The following is a 19,633-nucleotide window of genomic DNA, read 5'->3' on the forward strand; positions in this document are numbered from 1 at the left end:
GGAAAGGAAAGGGAAGGCAAAGAGGAAGAGGGAGAGAGAAAGGGGGGGGTTGAGAGGGAAAGAAAAGGAAGCAGGGAGGAAGGGAGAGGGAGGCAAAGAAAGGGAAAGGAAGGAGGGGAAAGGAGAGTTAAGGGAAGGGAGGGAGTGAAGGAGATGTGAGGGAGGTTGGGAACATTAGGAAATGCCTTTGTACTGCAGTGGACCAATAATAATGGCTGAGGAGGAGGAGGAGAAGGAAGAGGGAGGGATGTACACCTTTCATAGGAAGCTCAGTCACAGCAAACAGGAGTCACTGAGGAGCTCTGTGCCTTGTCTTCAGAGGCCGTGGTGCTGAGTGAGTCTCCGAGGCTGTGTCTGGTGTGTGACGAGCAGGTGGAGCAACACGCAGCCTTACGGAAGGGTAAGTGCACTACACACTAAGGTGTTTTTTCATTCACAGACAAAACATAATGAAGATAGTCTAAGTACTCTGATGTACCCGAGGCAGCTCTTGGTACCTGCCAGAGTTTTTACCTCAAGAAGACCAAGTTTCCCTCACATATATATCTACTTGGACCGAATTTCTTGTCCACACCAAACCCACTGAGGCAGCACATGGCATCTTTTTACCAGAGCTTTTACCTCAAGAAGACACAGAGTTTCCCTCACACATACCATTTATAGAGGACTTCGTGGTGCAGTGGTTAGCACACTCGGCTCACAACCGAGAGAGCCCGGGTTCAATTCCTGGGTGGAGTGGAAAAATTTGGGAGGCTTTTCCGATACCCCACGCCCCTGTCCAGCCAGCAGTGAATGGGTACCAGGTATTAATCGGGGGTTGTGTCCCGTCTCCTGGGATCTGTTCCCTTCTCCTATAATTCCTTCCCTTCTGTCTCTCTCTGGCATATGACCACAGATATTGTGCCGACTAAACCAAGCTTTCCAACTTTCTGCATACCATTTATTTATTTTCACCCAATTCCTTGTTACATATGTCACCCATTCAGGCAGCTTTAATACTCTTTACCAGAGCTAGAAGACAAAGCTTTCCTCACTTATCTAACCAACACTTAACCACCATAACTTTGACCACACATAACCCCTTGAGGCAGCTTTCTACCCTCGTACTAGAGCAACCTTTTTTACCAGACAAGTTTCCCTCACACCACAACACACAGAGGTACACACTAATTCACCCTCTCCCCCCCCCACACAGGGAACATCCAGAGCGCATCCAGCGGGTGTGGGAGATGCTGGGGCGTGCCGGGGTGCTGGGGCGAGGCCAGCGGCTGCAGGTGGGTGGTGGAGGCACTGTCTGTATGATGTGTGTGTTCATGTTTATGTCACTGTTCCGTCATTCACTGTTCAGTTGTTTACTTCTCCTTGTTCGCCTTGCTTAGTACGAGTCTCCCTTCACACCTGCACTGGCTAACACCTGTATAGCCACCCATAGTAAAGCATAGAGGGTATGCAGCTCTCTCTATTCCTTGGACCTGCTTTATAAACTTGATGCAGTGTCAGCCAGTAGGATCAGTTGGGTTGAGTTGAGGCAAAGAAGTTGTTCTCATTGTTGGAATTAGAATTGAGGAAGGATATATATATATATATATATATATATATATATATATATATATATATATATATATATATATATATATATATATATATATATATATATATATATATATATATGCAAAACAGATTGTGGATAAGGGAAGGAGATTTGGGAGAGAGTAAGTGAGAAATAGAGATTTATAGATGATGCCAAAGAGATATTAATAAAGAAAGTCTAATCCTAATGTAGCCCTTTTCTGCCTCCTCTCTCCATCCTTGCACAGCCTCCAGGCCCAGCGTGAGGAGGTGGAGCTCCACACAGCCAGGAACGTGGCCTTCATGTTCAGGGGGAGGAGGAGCTGCAGACCCTTCAGGAGAACTACAAGTCTGTCTACCTCCACCCCGCCACCTACGCCTTTGCCCTGCTCTCGGCCGGCTCACTGCTGCGGGTACGAGGGGGAGAAAGAAGTACCATAAATGCATGTAAGAGAGAGTAATGTTGTGTTCACGATGATAGAGAAAGGAGGAGGAGGAGGAGGAGGTGTGAGGCAGGAGATGAAAAGGAATGGCATTGAGTCACCTCTCTGCTCATGGTTGGGTCTTTAGATTGGAGGAGGAGGAGAAGGAGAAGGAAAAAAATTATAGTAAAAGCCTGTAATCTTTTTCTCATTCTGCATTCTATACTTTCTATACACACACTTATATGTACTCTTTTTCTAGTCATAATACACTACCCTCAAGAATGCATTTGGAATTGACAGTAATGAAAGAGGAGGAAAACAATGTAGGAATGATACACTCTCTTTCCTTGAGGTGTTTGCAGGCCGAGCCAGGGCCGGCGTGGGCATCATCCGTCCCCCGGCCACCACGCCGAGCTGGACCGCCCCCATGGCTTCTGCTTCTACAACAACGTGGTCGTCGCCGCCAACAGGCTGGGATGCCAAGGTGGGCGCTGCTTGGCCCTGGCACCACATTAACTCTGCCTTTTATTATCATCATTATCATTCCTTTGTCAAATATTTCCTTCACATCACCTATTTCTCTTCCTCTCCTTCCTTTATCCTGAATCTGTTTTGCATCACCTGTCTCTCTTATTCCTCCTTCTCTTCCATCTCTCCTTCCCTCTTTTATCTGTAATCTCTTTGGTCTTATCTATCTCTCTATTCTTCATTCCCTCTCTCCCATCTCCTTCCTTTATCTATCTGGAATCATCTATTTATAGTCCTTCTTTCCTTTATCCCATCTCCTTCTTTTATCAGAAATCTCTCATCTCCTTTTATCATTTTCCTCCTTCTCTCTCCCTTTCTTTATTGTCCTGTGTGTGTGTGTGTGTGTGTGTGTGTGTGTGTGTGTGTGTGTGTGTGTGTGTGTGTGTGTGTGTGTGTGTGTGTGTGTGTGTGTGTGTGTGTGTGTGTATTTACCTAGTTGTATTTACCTAGTTGTGAAATACAGGAAAAGAGCTGTACTAGGCCCGTGCTGTCCCGTTTCCATAATGCTTATTATCCAGTTTGGCTTTGAAGTCATGAATCGTTTTTGCACACACAGTCTCCTCGTCAAGTCCGCTCCATGTTGTTATGCTTCTGTATGGAAAACTGTATTTCTTGATGTCTCTCCTACAGTCGCTCTTCTTCAATTTCTTACCATTGCCTCTTGTCACACTTCTGTCACGTACCACTAGTCTCCTCTTGTCACACTTCGTCACCACCCACCTCCTGTCCAATTCCTCTTGTATCCTGTACAATGCTATTAGGTCCCCTCTCTCTCTTCTGCTCTCCAGTGTTGTTAGTCCCAATTTCTCCAGTCTTTCTTCATAAGTGTGTTCTCTCAGAGTTTCCGGTAATTTACTCGCTGCTCTTTGTATTCTTTCCAACTTTATAATTTTTTTCTTCAATCTAGGTGACCACACTAATGCTGCATATTCCAGTCTTGGACGTATCATTGATGTTATTAGTTTCTTCACCATTTCTTCCTCTAAATATGTAAATGCTACTTCTATGTTTCTAAGAAGATTGTATGTTTCCCCAGTTATCCGATTTATATGCTTTCCAAAGGATAACCTGTTTGTTATTGTCACTCCCAGATCTTTTTCCTCTGTTTTTTTCATGATTCTTTCATTACTGAGAGAGTAGTTCCCCGATATTCGTCTACTGCTCTTACCAAACTCCATCACACTACACTTCTCTGTACTGAATGTCATTTCACATTTTCGTGACCATTTGTTTATTCTGTTGAGATCTTGGCTCAGGGCTACACAGTCTTCTTCATTAGCCACCCTCCTCATTAGTTTAGCATCATCAGCAAACATATTCATATAGCTTGTCACCCCTTCTGTCATGTCGCTTATATATATTGCAAACACTAGTTTCTTCCGTCCACCTTGATTTATTGTTATGTGTGTGTGTGAGTGTGTGCATGTGGGTGTGTGGTGTGATTGTGTGTGTGTATTTACCTAGTTGTAGTCTTACAGGACCTGGGCTTTACGCTTGTGTGGTCCCGTCTGTGTGTATTTACCTAGTTGTATATACCTAGTTGTGACGTACGGGAAAAGAGCTACGCTTGTGCTGTCCCGTCTCCATATCCTCTCTTATCCAACTTTTCCTTAAAATCATGAATGTTTCTTGCACAAACCACCTCCTCCTCCAGTCTATTCCATAGCTCAATGCTTCTGTTTGGGAAGCTAAACTTTTTTCACATCTCGCCTAAATGTGTGTGTGTGTGTGTGTGTGTGTGTGTGCATTCTACTGTACTCTCAACACCCATCTCTGTGGCCTGCAGGGTGCTGGTGGTGGTCTGGGATGTGCACCACGGCAGCGGCATCCAGCACGTGTTTGTGGCCGAGCCGAGGGTGCTGTACGTGTCCCTCCACCACCACGACCACGGCCTCTTCTTCCCATCCTCTGAGGACCCAAACTACGACGAGTGGGGACGGGACCTGGCCAAGGCTACAACATTAACATTACCTGCAACAAGGTGAGGGCCATATCTCTGCTGATGAGACACACACACACACACACACACACACACACACACACACACACACACACACACACACACACACACACAAATAAAAAAAATAAAAAATAAAATCAGTCAATAAATACCTAAATCAATGAAACATCACATAAATCAAAAAAGTGTTCTGAGGACATTTTTTTTTCATTGCTCTTCTCTGCACCAATAAAAGTATAGCAGGAATTGACTTTTTGCCGCATGCGTGAAGACATAACTTACTGACTCCCAAATGCATGAGTCTCGCCAAAGCGGGTCATTCTGTCTCCTCTTCTCAGGGGAAAGGATGTTGGTGAGCAGGACCTTTTTTAGTGTGTGTGCCTGTGTCAACGCTAGATTTTTTCAGCACACTCGGTCAGCTTTTAGTCTCCACCAGTGTCGGTATTCTCAACGCTTCCACCTCCCACCACGTCAACTATTCCCAAAGGCTGAAAAAGACTAGCCCGTCCGCTGCGATTGGCACGGATTTGGCCTTCACTGGTAGCCTGGTTTCCCATGTGGTACTGATGTGCTGGATACTCCCTCCCAAGGTGCAGGACTTTACATTTTTCTTCATTGAATTGTAGCAGCCACCTTTTGTTCCAATCCTGTAGCTTGGTGAGGTCTTCTGGTAGGAAATCCTTAGTCAGGGGGTTAATTGGGTTTTCATGAGGGTTTTTTCACATTCATGGTACAGAAGAAGGGCCACACTACCACCAGGTACAGTACACTGCCCCTAGTAATGCCCACAATGCCTTTGGAAGCCCTGTTAAATATGTGTACTTGGGTGCCCAAAGGTTTGAGAATACAGGGCCAGTGTAAGTGTGCAGTAGATGCAGACACTTTGTTATTTTACCTTTGAAGTAGATAATGAAAATGTTCTTGTTTCTTTCCTCTTGTGCATGATCAGTGTGTTTATTTTACCCCTGGTCACCCTCTACCAGTGCAGGGGTCACATTCTTAAACATTTCCGCACCCAAAGTCACCTGTTTGACAAGGCGTTCATGATAGTTGTGGGCATTTCCAGGAGTAGTTTTATGGCCCTGGTGGTGGTTTGACCCTTCCTCTGTACTGTGAACCTAAAAAAACATGCAGCAGAACCCGACTGGTCTCGTTTTTGGCCTCTGGAAATAGTTGATGTGAAGGGTGGAGGCGTTTGACAGTTCCGACTTAGGTGTGTAGTAGAGGAAGACTTTTTCTATCTTTCACGTAGATAACTATGTTCTAGTTTCCTTTTCTTGTGCATGTTCGATATTTTTTGCACTTGGTCACACTTTACCCTTCCAGATGTTGAGTAATGGTCACAAAATGGTTTGCTCGTAGAATCTTTCCAGTAGGGAGGGAGAGGTCAAAATTTTCTTGTTTTCCCTGTGTTAGAATGTTCAGTCTACTAAATATTCATAAGTAAAATGGGTCTTTTTACATATGACTGGATTCCTTTGACTCTGTGTCCTCATATTTGATTCCTATTTATTTGTTGAACATTTCACATATTAGCCCGTCTGCTGTGACTGGCATGGATTTGGCCTTCACTGGTAGCCTGGTAACATACACTCCCAGGACTTTCTCTGCCTCTGTGGTGGATAGTAGAGTGTTTCCCATGTGGTATTAGTGTGCTGGATATCCCTTCACTGGTAGCCTGGTAACATACACTCCCAGGACTTTCTCTGCCTCTGTGGTGGATAGTGGAGTGTTTCCCATGTGGTATTAGTGTGCTGGATATCCCTTCACTGGTAGCCTGGTAACATACACTCCCAGGACTTTCTCTGCCTCTGTGGTGGATAGTGGAGTGTTTCCCATGTGGTATTAGTGTGCTGGATATCCCTTCACTGGTAGCCTGGTAACATACACTCCCAGGACTTTCTCTGCCTCTGTGGTGGATAGTGGAGTGTTTCCCATGTGGTATTAGTGTGCTGGATATCCCTTCACTGGTAGCCTGGTAACATACACTCCCAGGACTTTCTCTGCCTCTGTGGTGGATAGTGGAGTGTTTCCCATGTGGTATTAGTGTGCTGGATATCCCTTCACTGGTAGCCTGGTAACATACACTCCCAGGACTTTCTCTGCCTCAGTGGTGGATAGTGGAGTGTTTCCCATGTGGTATTGGTGTGCTGGATATCCCCTCCCAGGGTGCAGGACTTTACATTTTTCTTCATTGCATTGTAGCAGACATTTTCGTTCCACTCCTGTAGCTTGGTGAGGTCTGTCTTCTGGCTGGAAATCTGCAGCCAAGGGGTTAACAAGTGTGCTGCACCTTCATGGGACCAAGTTTCCCTTGACCCTTTTTTGGAATTACTTTTACACAGACATTGCTGCAGCTTGAGAATGCTGCTCACTGGTCGCTTGCTGCATGTCCTACTCTCTGACCCTCACCGGACCTGCCTTTGACCTGAGAGCTCTTCATGTCCAAATACTATGCCTAGATAGATAGATAGATAGAGAGATAGATAGATAGTGTGATAGGTAGGTACTCCCAGTTATCTCCTGACATTTGCTGCATTACCTTTCATGAATTGATAAGTTTATCTGTACTGTGTTCATTGACCTGGTAGTGAAGACGTTAGATGGAGTCTTTCAATGCTGCATCTTTTAAGGTTAATCAGATGATGACAACTATGAGCCAGGTGCCCAGAGTTTGTTTTTTCCCAAATAAATGAACAGCTATTTCGAGAGAGGTTGTTTCCCTCAAGAGACAGGAACCATTCAGGAAAAGGGAGAGAAGGAAGAGAGAGAGGAAAGAAATGCAATGCAGTTTTCTTACTGTGAGACAAACAGAATAAATGGACATAACAACAGCATCACCAAGGTTGTATTAAAGGGAGGTAAATAGATAGAGTCCATCCTTTCTCCCCCAAAAAATACATAGACACATTACATGGACCAGGAACAATTTTGGCACAATATTTTACTTATCCATAATTGCCTAAGTGGCCAAAAGAGAGATCAGTTTCAGAAGGAGAGGTATTTTGATTGTTCTAAATACCTATTCAAACACATGCTAACCAACTTGAAATAGTGCTCCAGCCCTCACTTGGAAAGAAAGGAAGGAAGGAAGGAAAAGGAGGCCTGGAAAGATGGTAGGAAGGAGGAGGAGAAAGAGGAAGAATTAAATGGAGAAAGAAGGGAAGAGTCCAAGGAAATTTAAGGAAAGAAGGAATGATAAAAAGGAAACTAGGCTGGCAGAGAGAGAGAGAGAGAGAGAGAGAGAGAGAGAGAGAGAGAGACCCTTGATTCATCTCTTTCACCACCCCGTGTCTTTCCTCCCAGCTACAAATCAGAAAATTGACCGTCGAGTGCTAAGTCCTCTGAGTATTTTTCTCCCTACACTGGTGCTGAAGTATTGCATCTTCATTCAGTCACAATTACCTGACACTTTTTTCCTGTTATGATTCCCAGTGATCAATGTCTAGATCCACACAGCCCTGTCCAGCACATGAAGGTTCACCCTGCTATCCAAGCTCCCAATGCAAGAATCAGTTATGGTCCTCAGCTCTAGTATTTCATCGTCCAGTGTCCTTCCTCCCAGCCACAGTTCAGGAGGAAGAAGTCGTGTTTACTAAAGCCACAGTGTTTTTCTTGTGTTGTTTCAGAGTGGCATGGGTGACGCAGAGGCTCTCACTCAGGTGGTGCTGCCCGTGGCCTACCAGTTCAACCCACAGCTGGTCCTGGTCACTGCCAGCCTTGATGTTGGTGCGGGGACCCACTAGGAGGTTGGTGGATGGTGTCACTATCTGTATGACTACCTGCTGCTGCCTCTTTCTCTTTTTCTGCCACTATCTGTTCAGTTCAGTTCAGTTCTCTCTCCATAATTATATTTTCAGTTCATGGTCGGGAGTTTTGGCTTCATAACAGCACTCCCTGGTGCACTCCTCACGTTTTTTGTTTGGGTTTCTTGTTTTCCTCTCTTTATTCCTTTAGTGTTCTTTCTTATCCAAAATTTCTGTATTATTCTTTTTGCTTTTTTTATTTATTTATTTATTTATTTTTATCTGCCTTAATAACTCATCTTCAGGGGCTGCCATGTGTATGCCATGAAGCATTTTGTAGTCTCCTTATATTGTATCCTGGTGTATTGTCATCTCAGACCATTGCATTCCATAGTGAAGAACTCCCTTCCTCTTCCTCGCCCCCATTCCTCCCTTCATGCATCTCATACCTAAAGTAACACAGCCTAACCATTGCATTCCATAGTGAAGAACTCCCTTCCTCTTCCTCACCCCCATTCCTCCCTTCATGCATCTCATACCTAAAGTAACACAGCCTAACCATTGCATTCCATATTAAAGGACTCCCTTCCTCTTCCTCCTCCCTTATTCCTCCCTTCATGCATCTCATACCTAAAGTAACAGCCTCACACACACTCCCAGGTTGCCGCGTGAGTCCCGATTGCTTTGAACATATGATGGCCCTTCTGTCTGGCCTGGCCGAGGGCCGCATAGTTCTGGCACTGGAGGGCGGCTTCACCCTCAACACCATCAGCTACTGTATGACGCTGTGTGCCAAGGCCTTGCTGGGGGACCCGCTGCCCCCCCTTGAGCCCCAGCTGGTGCCCAACAAGAGTGCCGTGCAGACCACCAATGACATCATCCGTACCCACAGCTGCTACTGGCCGGCGCTCTGCTTCAAGGTGAGTGTGAGGGTCTTTAATCCGACCACTGCAATTGGCACGGATTTGGCCTTCACTGGTAGCCTGGTAGCATACAGTCCCAGGTCTTTCTCTGCCTCTGTGGTGATAGTGGAGTGTTTCCCATGTGGTATTGGTGTGCTGGATATCCCCTCCCAAGGTGCAGGACTTTACATTTTTCTTCAGTGAATTGTAGCAGACACTTTTTGTTCCATTGCTGTAGCTTGGTGAGGTCTTGTAAGAAATCCACAGTCAAGGGGTTAAGGGGCAGGACTGGTGAAAGTTATCCCTCATGTCCTGCTGGTGTGTTCTGTGCCTGGTAGTGTTGTCAGTACATAATATAGAAAGCTGCCTCATTTCCAGAACTATATATTGGACATGTATTAGTTAGATCTCTCAAAACATTTCTTCAGTTCTCAGTGGCTATAGATATTGTTGTTGTCAGACAGTAAGAAGCAAAACACATTATCCTCTCTATGTTTTGCAGTCTTTTCTTGTGGTTTGAGTCCTTGTGGTGCCTGACCCTGGGCAAGGTTACTTTCTTTACTGCCCTCACACTGCTCCTTGCCTCCCTGGAGCAGAGTCAGGGAGAGGTTGTCTACATCTACCATCAGTATAATAGCCTTGGTGATTAGTAGGAGATAATAGAAGGAATAGAAGGTTTATTTTGATTTATATTAGTTTTTTTTTCATACTCTCTTCTTCTTCTCCTCCTCCTCCTCTCTCTCCACTCTCTCTTCCATTCCTTCTTTATCCACCTTTTCCCTTCTCTCATTCCCTCCCTCCTCTCCTTCACCCTCTCACTCCCACTCACTCTACCATTCACTTCTTTATCCACCTTTTCCCTTTCCTTCCTCCTCCTCCTTCCCTCCTCTCTCCTTCTCCTCTCCTCCCTCTCTCTTCCATTCTCTTCTTTATCCACCTTTTCCCTCTTTCCTCCTCCCTCCTCCTCCTTCTCCCTCCTCTCTCTTCCATTCCCTTCTTTATCCACCTTTTCCTTCTCTCTCTCCACCACTCTCTTCTCTCTCCTCCTCACTCTGTCTCCCTTGGTCCACTCTGTTCTCTCTCTCTCTCCTTCCCTCCATGCCTCCCTCTCCTTCCTCCTCCTCTTCTAGATTTGGATAGTAATATGTTTTAATGTATTGCAGAAAGAAGAAGCAGAAGAAGAAGAAAAGAAGAGAAGGAAGAGAAGGAGAGGGTGTATGTGTGTGTGTGTGTTATATGGACAAAATTTAAACTGATTTCTTTCAACATATATTTTATTATTATTATTGAAAGACAAACTTCTTCTTCACTTCCTCCTTCTTCTTCTTCTCTTTCATCTTCTTCTTCTTCATCTTTTGTCGGGGTTCTGATAGGAAGAGAAATAATAAAAATAATGAGAAAGAATTAGCTCAATAGAGAAAGAGGGGGGGGGGACCCATATATGTGTCTGTGGGGGTTGTCAACATACTGTGGGGGTCATCCTGTGGAGAGAGAGAGAGAGAGAGAGAGAGAGAGAGAGAGAGAGAGAGAGAGAGAGAGAGAGAGAGAGAGAGAGAGAGAGAGAGAGAGAGAGAGAGAGAGAGAGAGAGAGAGAGAGAGAGAGAGAGAGAGAGAGAGAGAGAGAGCCAGCCTTCTGTCTCTTTCTCTTCCTTCTCCTTATTCTTTCTCTCTTTCTACTACTACTACATTTCCTCAGTAGTTAGTCAGTCACTGTGTGTGTTTGTGTGTGTGTGTGTGTGTATCTCAGTCTCAGAAGTGCCTCCATCTGTCCCTGCTCTGGCACTCTCGCTCTTCAATTCCTCTTCTTCTATCTCCTTAAATCTTCACTTATATACCCATGCAGTCGTCTTCTCCTCCTCCTCCTCCTCCTCCTCCTCCTCTTCTTCTTCTCACTTTCCCTGACGGCCCCTCCCTCATACACTCTCTTCACAAACCCATTCTCATCACGTGTCCAAACCATCTGGGCGCAGCACACTCCACTTCTTTCGCTGCCACACCCACACCAAACCGCTCATACACACTTCATTCTGCCTCGTCCTGACACACCACACACACCTCTTGTATAACACCTTTCCACTGCATGTATATCCCCTTGCTCTGCTGCGTGTCATGTACAGTACTTGGCTAAAGCAGTTTCTTGATCCCCTCTTGGTCTCCGTGCTCACACTTCTTCCCTTCATAACTCTGCCCTTCGCTGCTCTCTTCCTGACCTCACCTCCCTGTGGATCTGGCCGCCCTAAACTCATCTATATTCCTGCACTATTCACTTCTCTCCCTCCCACGTTCCCATTCATTACAGTTTATTTATCTCCTCATTCCCTCTCACTAGCACTCCATTTCTTGTTACAATTGTCACTTTTCTCCCCTATTTCTCTCCCATTTATCCTGGTGTGTGTGTGTGTGTGTGTGTGTGTGTGTGTGTGTGTGTGTGTGTGTGTGTGTGTGTACCTCCTGTAATAATAAAATAATGTAGGAATGCTCAATAAAAATAAATTACAAATATATATTACTATTATTATTACCATTGTTATTATCATTAGACCCAAGAAGGAGGAAGAGGGATAGAGAGAAGGGAAAGGAAGGAAGAGGAGGAGGGAGGGAGAGGAAGGAGGCAAGGGAAAGGGAGGGGGAGAAGAGAAGAGAAGAAGGGAAGGAAGGTGAGGAAGGAAGAGAAGAAGAATGAAGGAAGGGAAGAAGATATGAGAAAGGAGGAGAGATGGAGGAGGAGGAGGAGGAGGAGGAGGTCATAATCTATCTTCCTCTGCACCGTGAACCTAAAAGAACACTTATTATGACCCTCCCTGCCCTCCTTTTTGGCCTTTGGGAACAGCTGATGTGCGGGGCAAATGCTTCCGACCTTAGGAGGGAGGTGAAAGGGAGGAGGAGATAAAATGGAGAAGTGGAGGAAAAGGGGGAAAACCAGCGGCAAAAAGACATGAAATAATGACAAGAAATATCAAGGAAAGAGAAAAACAAAAGTAAAGAGGAAAATAACAGGTTAGGGAAATAAAACAAGGAAAGTAACAAATAAAAAAGTTAAGGAAAAAAAAACAGAAATAAAACAAGAATATTAAGAAAAGGAAATAAAGAAAAGGACACTGGCCGAATCACTCCCCCAGCCGCCCCTGAGGCCTTAACACACACACACACACACACACACACACACACATCGTATGCTTAACGGAAACCAAACTGAACGAAGCTATTAATTAGAGATAAATAAAAACTATGATATATGGAGGAAAGATAGAATGGGCAAAGGGGGAGGTGGAGTGATGATAATGACAAAAAAGGAGTTAACAGTGAAAGTGGTAGAATACGGTGAAGGTAAAGCTGAAATTGCGAAAGTAAATGTGGAAACCAAAAACAAGGAAAGGTTGACAATTATAACCGCATATGTACCACCTAGAACAAACTCATGGTGTAAGGAAGAGCACGACACTATGATCAATGACACTATACGGAGTTTAAGCAAAATGCTAAAGGAAGACAAAAAAGTTATGCTAGTTGGTGACTTCAATTGTAAAGAGATTGACTGGGAGACATTCGAGAGTAATAGTGGAGATAACGCATGGGGAGATTAATTCCTAAGATTGATGATGGAGAATCTTATGATACAAAGAGTGAATGAACATACAAGATATAGAAGTGACGATGAACCGGCAAGACTGAACCTAGTACTAACAAAAGGAATATACATCAAGGATGAACTAAGGTATGGATGTCCACTGGGCAAGAGTGATCATGTAACCATAGAGATTGATACAGAAGTGGAGGTTACTAAAGAGGATGAATCCTACAAATCAAACAGGCTAAACTATATTAAGACAGACATGGAAAACCTTCGGAAGTTTTACAAGAAAGTGGAATGGGATGAGTTACTGAGAAAAAATAAAGTACAAGAAAAGTATGATATCTTTATGGAAGCCTATAACACTGGTGTCAAAAAATATGTACCCGTATATAGACCCAAAGTTAAGGGTAGGAAGGACTGGTTTAATGCCAAATGTGCAAACGCAAAAGAAAAAGGGACAAAGCATGGAAAAGACTAAGAGAAGGAAGAATCAAAGAAACAAAGAAGACTTCAGAATGGCGAGAAATGAATATGTGAAAATAAGGAAAGAAGAAGAAAAGGGATATGAGAAGGATATTGTGGAAAAATGCAAAGAACAGCCCAAGTTGTTTTATAGATTTATAAATGGGAAGACTAAACCGAAAGAAACAATAGAAAGACTGAGAGACGGGAATGTGGAAGTCAATGACCCTAAAGGTATGGCAGAGTTATTAAATAGAAAATTCCAGCAAGTCTTTACCAAAGAAACAATCTTTATTGCGCCACAAGAGAATAAAATAGAAGTTCATATGGAAGAGATTATGGTAAACAAAGAAGAGATCCATAAATTACTGGGAGAACTAGAAGAGGGAAAAGCAGTAGGACCGGATGGAGTTTCTGGGTATATTTTTAAAAAATGTAGAGATGAATTAATTGTTCCAATATACGACATCATTAGATGCTCAGTAGCAACAGGTACGGTGCCCAATGAGTGGAGAAGGGCTGAAGTGGTCCCCATATATAAAAGTGGAAGGAAAGATGAACCTTCAAACTACAGACCCATATCCCTGACAAGTGTTTTTGTGCAAAATATGTGAGAAAATAATAAAGAAGCAGTGGACTAAATTTCTAGAAGAGCATAAGTTAATTACCAGCAAACAATATGGATTTCAAAAGGGCCGATCATGTGTTACAAACTTACTCAGTTTTTACTCAAGAGTAACAGACAGAATTCAGGAAAGGGATGGATGGGTTGATTGTATTTATCTAGATTTGAAAAGGCCTTTGACAAAGTTCCACATACAAGACTATTATGGAAACTGGAAAATAAAGGAGAATTGAAAGGAAATATGAAAAATGGATGGCAAGCTACCTAATGGGAAGGAGATGAGAACTGTGGTCAAGGACATAAAATCAGAATGGAGAAATGTAGAAAGCGGAGTACCACAGGGTTCAGTATTAGCACCGATAATCTTCCTGGTATATGTAAATGACATGGCTGAAGGAGTTAATAGCTACATAAACCTGTTTGCTGACGACGCTAAATTACAAAACATATAAGAAACAAAGAAGATTGTGAAATATTGCAAGAAGACCTATACAAAATTTGGAAATGGAGTATGGATTGGGAGATGGAATTTAATGTGAAAAATGTCATGTTATGGAAATGGGTAAAAGTGAAACAAGACCAATCTGGATATACAAAATGGGAAATGGTGAAACATTAAAAAAAGTGCATGAAGAGAGAGACCTGGGAGTAGTGATGAGGGATGATAATCAACCAGAGAGTCATATAAATCGGATCTTTAGAGACACATATAACTTGGTGAGAAATATTGGAGTAGCATTTAGCTACATGGACAAGGACATGATGAGAAGGCTAATCACTACCATGATTAGACCAAAATTAGAATATGCAGAGGTAGTGTGGTCCCCCCATAAGAAGAAGCATATAAAGAAACTAGAAAGAATACAGAGGATGGCATCAAAATGGTCCCAGAGTTGGAGGGATTAATATACGAGGACATATTAAAGGAAATGAAATTAACAACACTGGAACAAAGAAGAGAAAGGGGAGCCCTAATACAAATTTATAAATTATTAAAAAAAATAGATTAATTAGATAAAGAATAACAGCTACTAACAGAAGGAAACCAAAGCACAAAAACAAGAGGACACAGGCAAAAAATGAGAAATGGGAGATGCTTGAGAGACACAAAGAAGTATAGCTTCCCGCAAGAAATGTAGAGGTTTGGAACAGTCTGAGCGAGGATATAGTATCAGCGAGGAGTGTGCAAAGCTTTAAAGATAAGTTGGATAAATGCAGACACGGAGACGGGACCACACGAGCATAATGCCCAGGCCCTGTAAAACTACAACTAGGTAAATACAACTAGGTAAACTAGGTAAATACACACACACACACACACACACACAGTAATTCCCTAAACAGACTCCACATTTACTGGGCCAATGCGACATGTTTTCAGCCCCCAAACAGCCCCTTCCAAGCCCTCTAGTGTGCCCAGACCTTCCAGTGGAGGCCAGGGCAACTCAACAGATTAGCCCCAGCCCAGGGACGGGCTTTAATAACACTAACAGACGTATTTTGACAACAATGACAGTCACCAAGAACCTGTAGAGTGGACAGGAGGAGGAGAGAGGAGGGAAGGAAGGGAGAAGAGGAGGAGGAGCAGAGAAAGAAAACTTGAAAGAGGAGGAGAAGGAAGAAATAATGATGAAAAGATGGAATAAAAGAAAGAGAATAAGTGGAGAAAAAATGAATAAAAAAGAAATTGTGTTGTTTTTTACCTTTGTTCCTAAGTCTTCTTCCTTTTCTTTTTCTTCTTCTTCTTCATCTCATTCCATGGAAGAAGTTAAGTTGAATTAGTATTCGTATACTAAAAATAAGAAAACTGTGTCCCTGCCTCAATGATACATTCCCTGCCTTCTAGCACTATAGTTCTGCCGCCTCGTCCTGCCTCCCTGTTATATGTTTAAGGCCGAGATTTTTCTCTCTTTTCTACTACTCCCAGTCCCACACGTCCTCTGCGTGTATTGAAACACACGAGACATTAATCAAGACAAGGAGAGGGTTTTGTCGGCTGCCCGGGATTGAACCCGTGACCAGCGTGACGGGAGAGCCACTACCATACCAGTTGGCCAAAGAGGTACCCCGCTGGCTGAGTGGGTTATGGGAGGCTTGCCCGTCAGGCCTAGTCGCTGCACTACATATGCATTAAAACAACACTGAAAACAATTACAATTATGAAGAAAAGAATGGAATTGACGGCATTCCCTCATCACATCTTAATTCTCCCTTCCAGTGCCTCCCTCATGTATTCCCTCCCTCTCCACACTGTAACAGGCAAGTGACAAGGGCCAGGAGGAGGAGGAATTAGTGATAAGGGAAGGCATGCCTGACACCACAAAACCTCAAAACTGCCAACTCTTTGAATAAGCTGAAAAATTAAAATACTGGAGCCTACATTATTCCCTCACCTCCTCTCCATCTCCTGGTTCCTTCCGTCCAGGAGAGAGCAGCGGAGTTCCTTGAGCAGGCCCTTCCACTTGTAAACCTGGGACTTCTTGGACGTGAGGCATCTTGGACAGCTCTGTGGTGAGGTGCTCAGGCTGGGGAGGAGGAGAAATGTGTAGGGAATGTGTTGGGGGAGGGAGGGGAGAGGGGAAGGGAGGAGGGGAAGGAGGAGAGAAGAGAAGTTAGCAAGATTTTACTGTATATTAACCAGACATGGGGCGACTACTTATATTATGTAATCGATTACGATTATGATTACTTCATATTTTCACGATTACGATTACAATTACAATAAAATTAGGTGTAATCAAGTACTATTACGATTACATGATGTATTAATCGTGACTACAATCATGACTACAGGAAGGACTGAAAGGTGAACTTGCAAATTTCACACATGTACCATGCTGAATATTTAATTGGTTGAATTACTATAGATATTTAGAGCACACACTTGCTGTACGAGAAACTATTAACTAAACTTTGATAATGTAATCACAAAAGTAATCACGATTACAGCTGTACTTTTATAATGTATTCGATTATGATTATGATTACTTAAAAAAATAAGAGGGTAATCGATTAAGATTACTTGAAAAACTGTAATCGATTGTAATTGATTACGATTACCCCATGTCTGATATTAACATGATTCATAACGCAGCATGACTAAGGTAAAGAAGAAGAGGGTATATTAATTAACATGATTCATAACGCAGCATGACTAAGGTAAAGAAGAAAAGGATATATTAATTAACATGATTCATAACGCAGCATGACTAAGGTAAAGAAGAAGAGGATATATTAATTAACATGATTCATAACGCAGCATGACTAAGGTAAAGAAGAAGAGGATATATTAATTAACATGATTCATAACGCAGCATGACTAAGGTAAAGAAGAAGAGGATATATTAATTAACATGATTCATAACGCAGCATGACTAAGGTAAAGAAGAAGAGGATATATTAATTAACATGATTCATAACGCAGCATGACTAAGGTAAAGAAGAAGAGGATATATTAATTAACATGATTCATAACGCAGCATGACTAAGGTAAAGAAGAAGAGGATATATTAATTAACAGGATTCAACAGCATGACTAAGGTAAAGAGGAAGAGGATATATTAATTAACATGATTCATAACGCAGCATGACTAAGGTAAAGAAGAAGAGGATATATTAATTAACATGATTCATAACGCAGCATGACTAAGGTAAAGAGGAAGAAGAAGAAGAAGAACAAGAAGAGGAACAAGACCAGGAGCATTATCCAGGGTCTGTAAAGCCTTTCTCTAAGCCTCCGCCCTGCACGCGGAGTTGTTGGTTGTGGCCACACGTCTCAGAGCCGGAGGGCTTCCTGGCCCTGCTGCCCCTCCATCTCCGGGGCCAGGCTCTGGAGCTTCTTCTCAGCCTACTGGAGGGATCTGAGGGGAGGAAAAAGGAAATCAATCAAAGTTCTTCCTCACTAAAGATGTCACTTAATATGAACTAAATACTGGCAGCCTCTTTGCTATTTTTTGCCTTCATTAAATTCCTGGAGGGTCTGAGAGGAGGAAAAAGGAGTATGAGTAACAGCAAAGGCACAGCTCTGCCTCACCATAAGATGTCATTTACAGCAACTAAAAACACTGCGGCCAGCTTCCTAACTATTTCTGGCCTTTGTTGAATGATTCCTGGAGGGTCTGGGAGGAGGGAGGGGAGAAGGGGCAGAGGGAAAGGAGGAAAGAAGGAACAGGAGAGAAGGAGGAAAGAAGGGAAGGAGTGGCAAAATCACAGCTCTTCCTCACCAATAGATGTCATTTATACCAACTAAAAAATGCTGGCAGGTTCCTAACTATTTCTTGCCCCCGACATATTTCTGATGCTGGCAGGGTCCTACTATTTCTTGCCCATGACATATTTCTGATGCTGGCAGGTTCCTAACTATTTCTTGCCCCTGACATATTTCTGAAGTGTTCTGAGGGGAGGAAAAAGGTGACAGGAGCACTGGAGAAAGTGAAGCTCTTCCTTACTAAAAGATGTTGATTAATAATAACAAAAAAAATCATTGGCAGCTTCTATGTTATTTCCTGCCTCTGTTAAATTGGTAGGGAGGAGGAAGGTGTGTGTGTGTGTGTGTGTGTGTGTGTGTGTGTGTGTGTGTGTGTGTGTGTGTGTGTGTGTGGCTGGAGGGAGGCAGCTATTAGCAAGTTCAGAACAGCAGTGACTATGAAATTAAGGCATAGAAGATAGGAATTAAAGAAGAATGAGTGTGGTGGCAGTGACTTAGAGAGGACTGAGTGAAGCAAATGGCAGTCAGGACAAAATGCAGAAATAAGGAAGGACAAGTATTTCAGAGTTTACCAGGGAAAGGGATGGAAAAAAGTGATGATTTTGGTTAACTCAGGCATTAGGAAGTTAAATAGCAGAGGAATGAGCTTGAGCAGAAAGCCTCGGGCACTGCAGAAGGCTGGAAGGAAGCAGCTGTTAGCAAGTTCTGAACAGCAGTGACTATGAAATGATGGCACAGAAGACAGCACAGGAAGGGAAGAATTTGAGTGTGGTGACAGGGACTTAGGAAGATGATTTAGGACAGATTGTAAATGCTTCATGTGGAAGAGTGCAACAGCTGAGTATTGTAAAGGATAGGGAAAAGTTGCGTGAAAGGCTGCGTCAAGTTGGCAGATGATGAAGTTAAGGTCCATATTGTCAAACTCCTCACAGGCTTGCTCCATCTATTTCAAAAGGCTCTCGCAGAGGTTGTCGGGGTCTCCATGGGCGGTTTCCTGAGCCTGGCGGTAGTTTTGCATGGCTTCTGTGCCTTGAAGGAGAAAACACCCAAGACAACCCAGTTACTCTTCCCTGTGGGCTTGGGAAATAGGCACAGTGGGAGCCTGTTAGGAAGACAGGGACACAGAGATACAGACAAACAGAGATGCAGGCTGATGCTGCTGATAGTTTCACACGGCTGCTGCACCCTGAATGGAAAAACACCACCCAGGAAAACACGGTTAACCTTCTCTGTGGCCTTGGGGAATGGTAACAGTGGGAGCCTGATATGCTTAGGACCATAGGCTGACTTACAGCGCCTCATTTTGGGTGTTGATGACATAGAATTTCTCTCTCTCTCTCACACAAACACACACAAACACAAACACACACACACACACACACACACACTTACACTAGAGTGAAAAACAGTATGCACATGGAGGAGGAGGTGGAGGAAGAAGAGGAGGAAGAGTAAAAAGAAAAGGTAAAAAATTGATAATATTAACTTTAAAAATATATCATTCATGTAAAAGTTAACCTAAATTCAGCCTTTAAAATTGCAACAATCCTGCCACACATCAGTGCACTCATGTTATATCAGGTGTTCTCTTCACAGTGTCCTCATGATATCAGGCTGTGTGGTGGACCGTCCCTT

The 19,633-nt window shown here is 43.3% G+C and overlaps 1 long non-coding RNA gene across 1 annotated transcript; it reads left to right on the forward strand.

The window, feature by feature from the left end:
- The first annotated feature begins 128 nt into the window (after nucleotides 1-128).
- Nucleotides 129-10,568, forward strand: LOC126990892 (uncharacterized). Its single transcript, XR_007744889.1, has 4 exons — nucleotides 129-400; nucleotides 8,112-8,231; nucleotides 8,889-9,148; nucleotides 10,294-10,568. It is a non-coding gene; the product is annotated as an uncharacterized LOC126990892 (long non-coding RNA).
- The last annotated feature ends 9,065 nt before the right edge of the window (nucleotides 10,569-19,633 follow it).

The sequence above is a fragment of the Eriocheir sinensis genome, unplaced genomic scaffold (assembly GCF_024679095.1).
Source record: "Eriocheir sinensis breed Jianghai 21 unplaced genomic scaffold, ASM2467909v1 Scaffold22, whole genome shotgun sequence".
NCBI classification, from domain to species: domain Eukaryota; kingdom Metazoa; phylum Arthropoda; class Malacostraca; order Decapoda; family Varunidae; genus Eriocheir; species Eriocheir sinensis.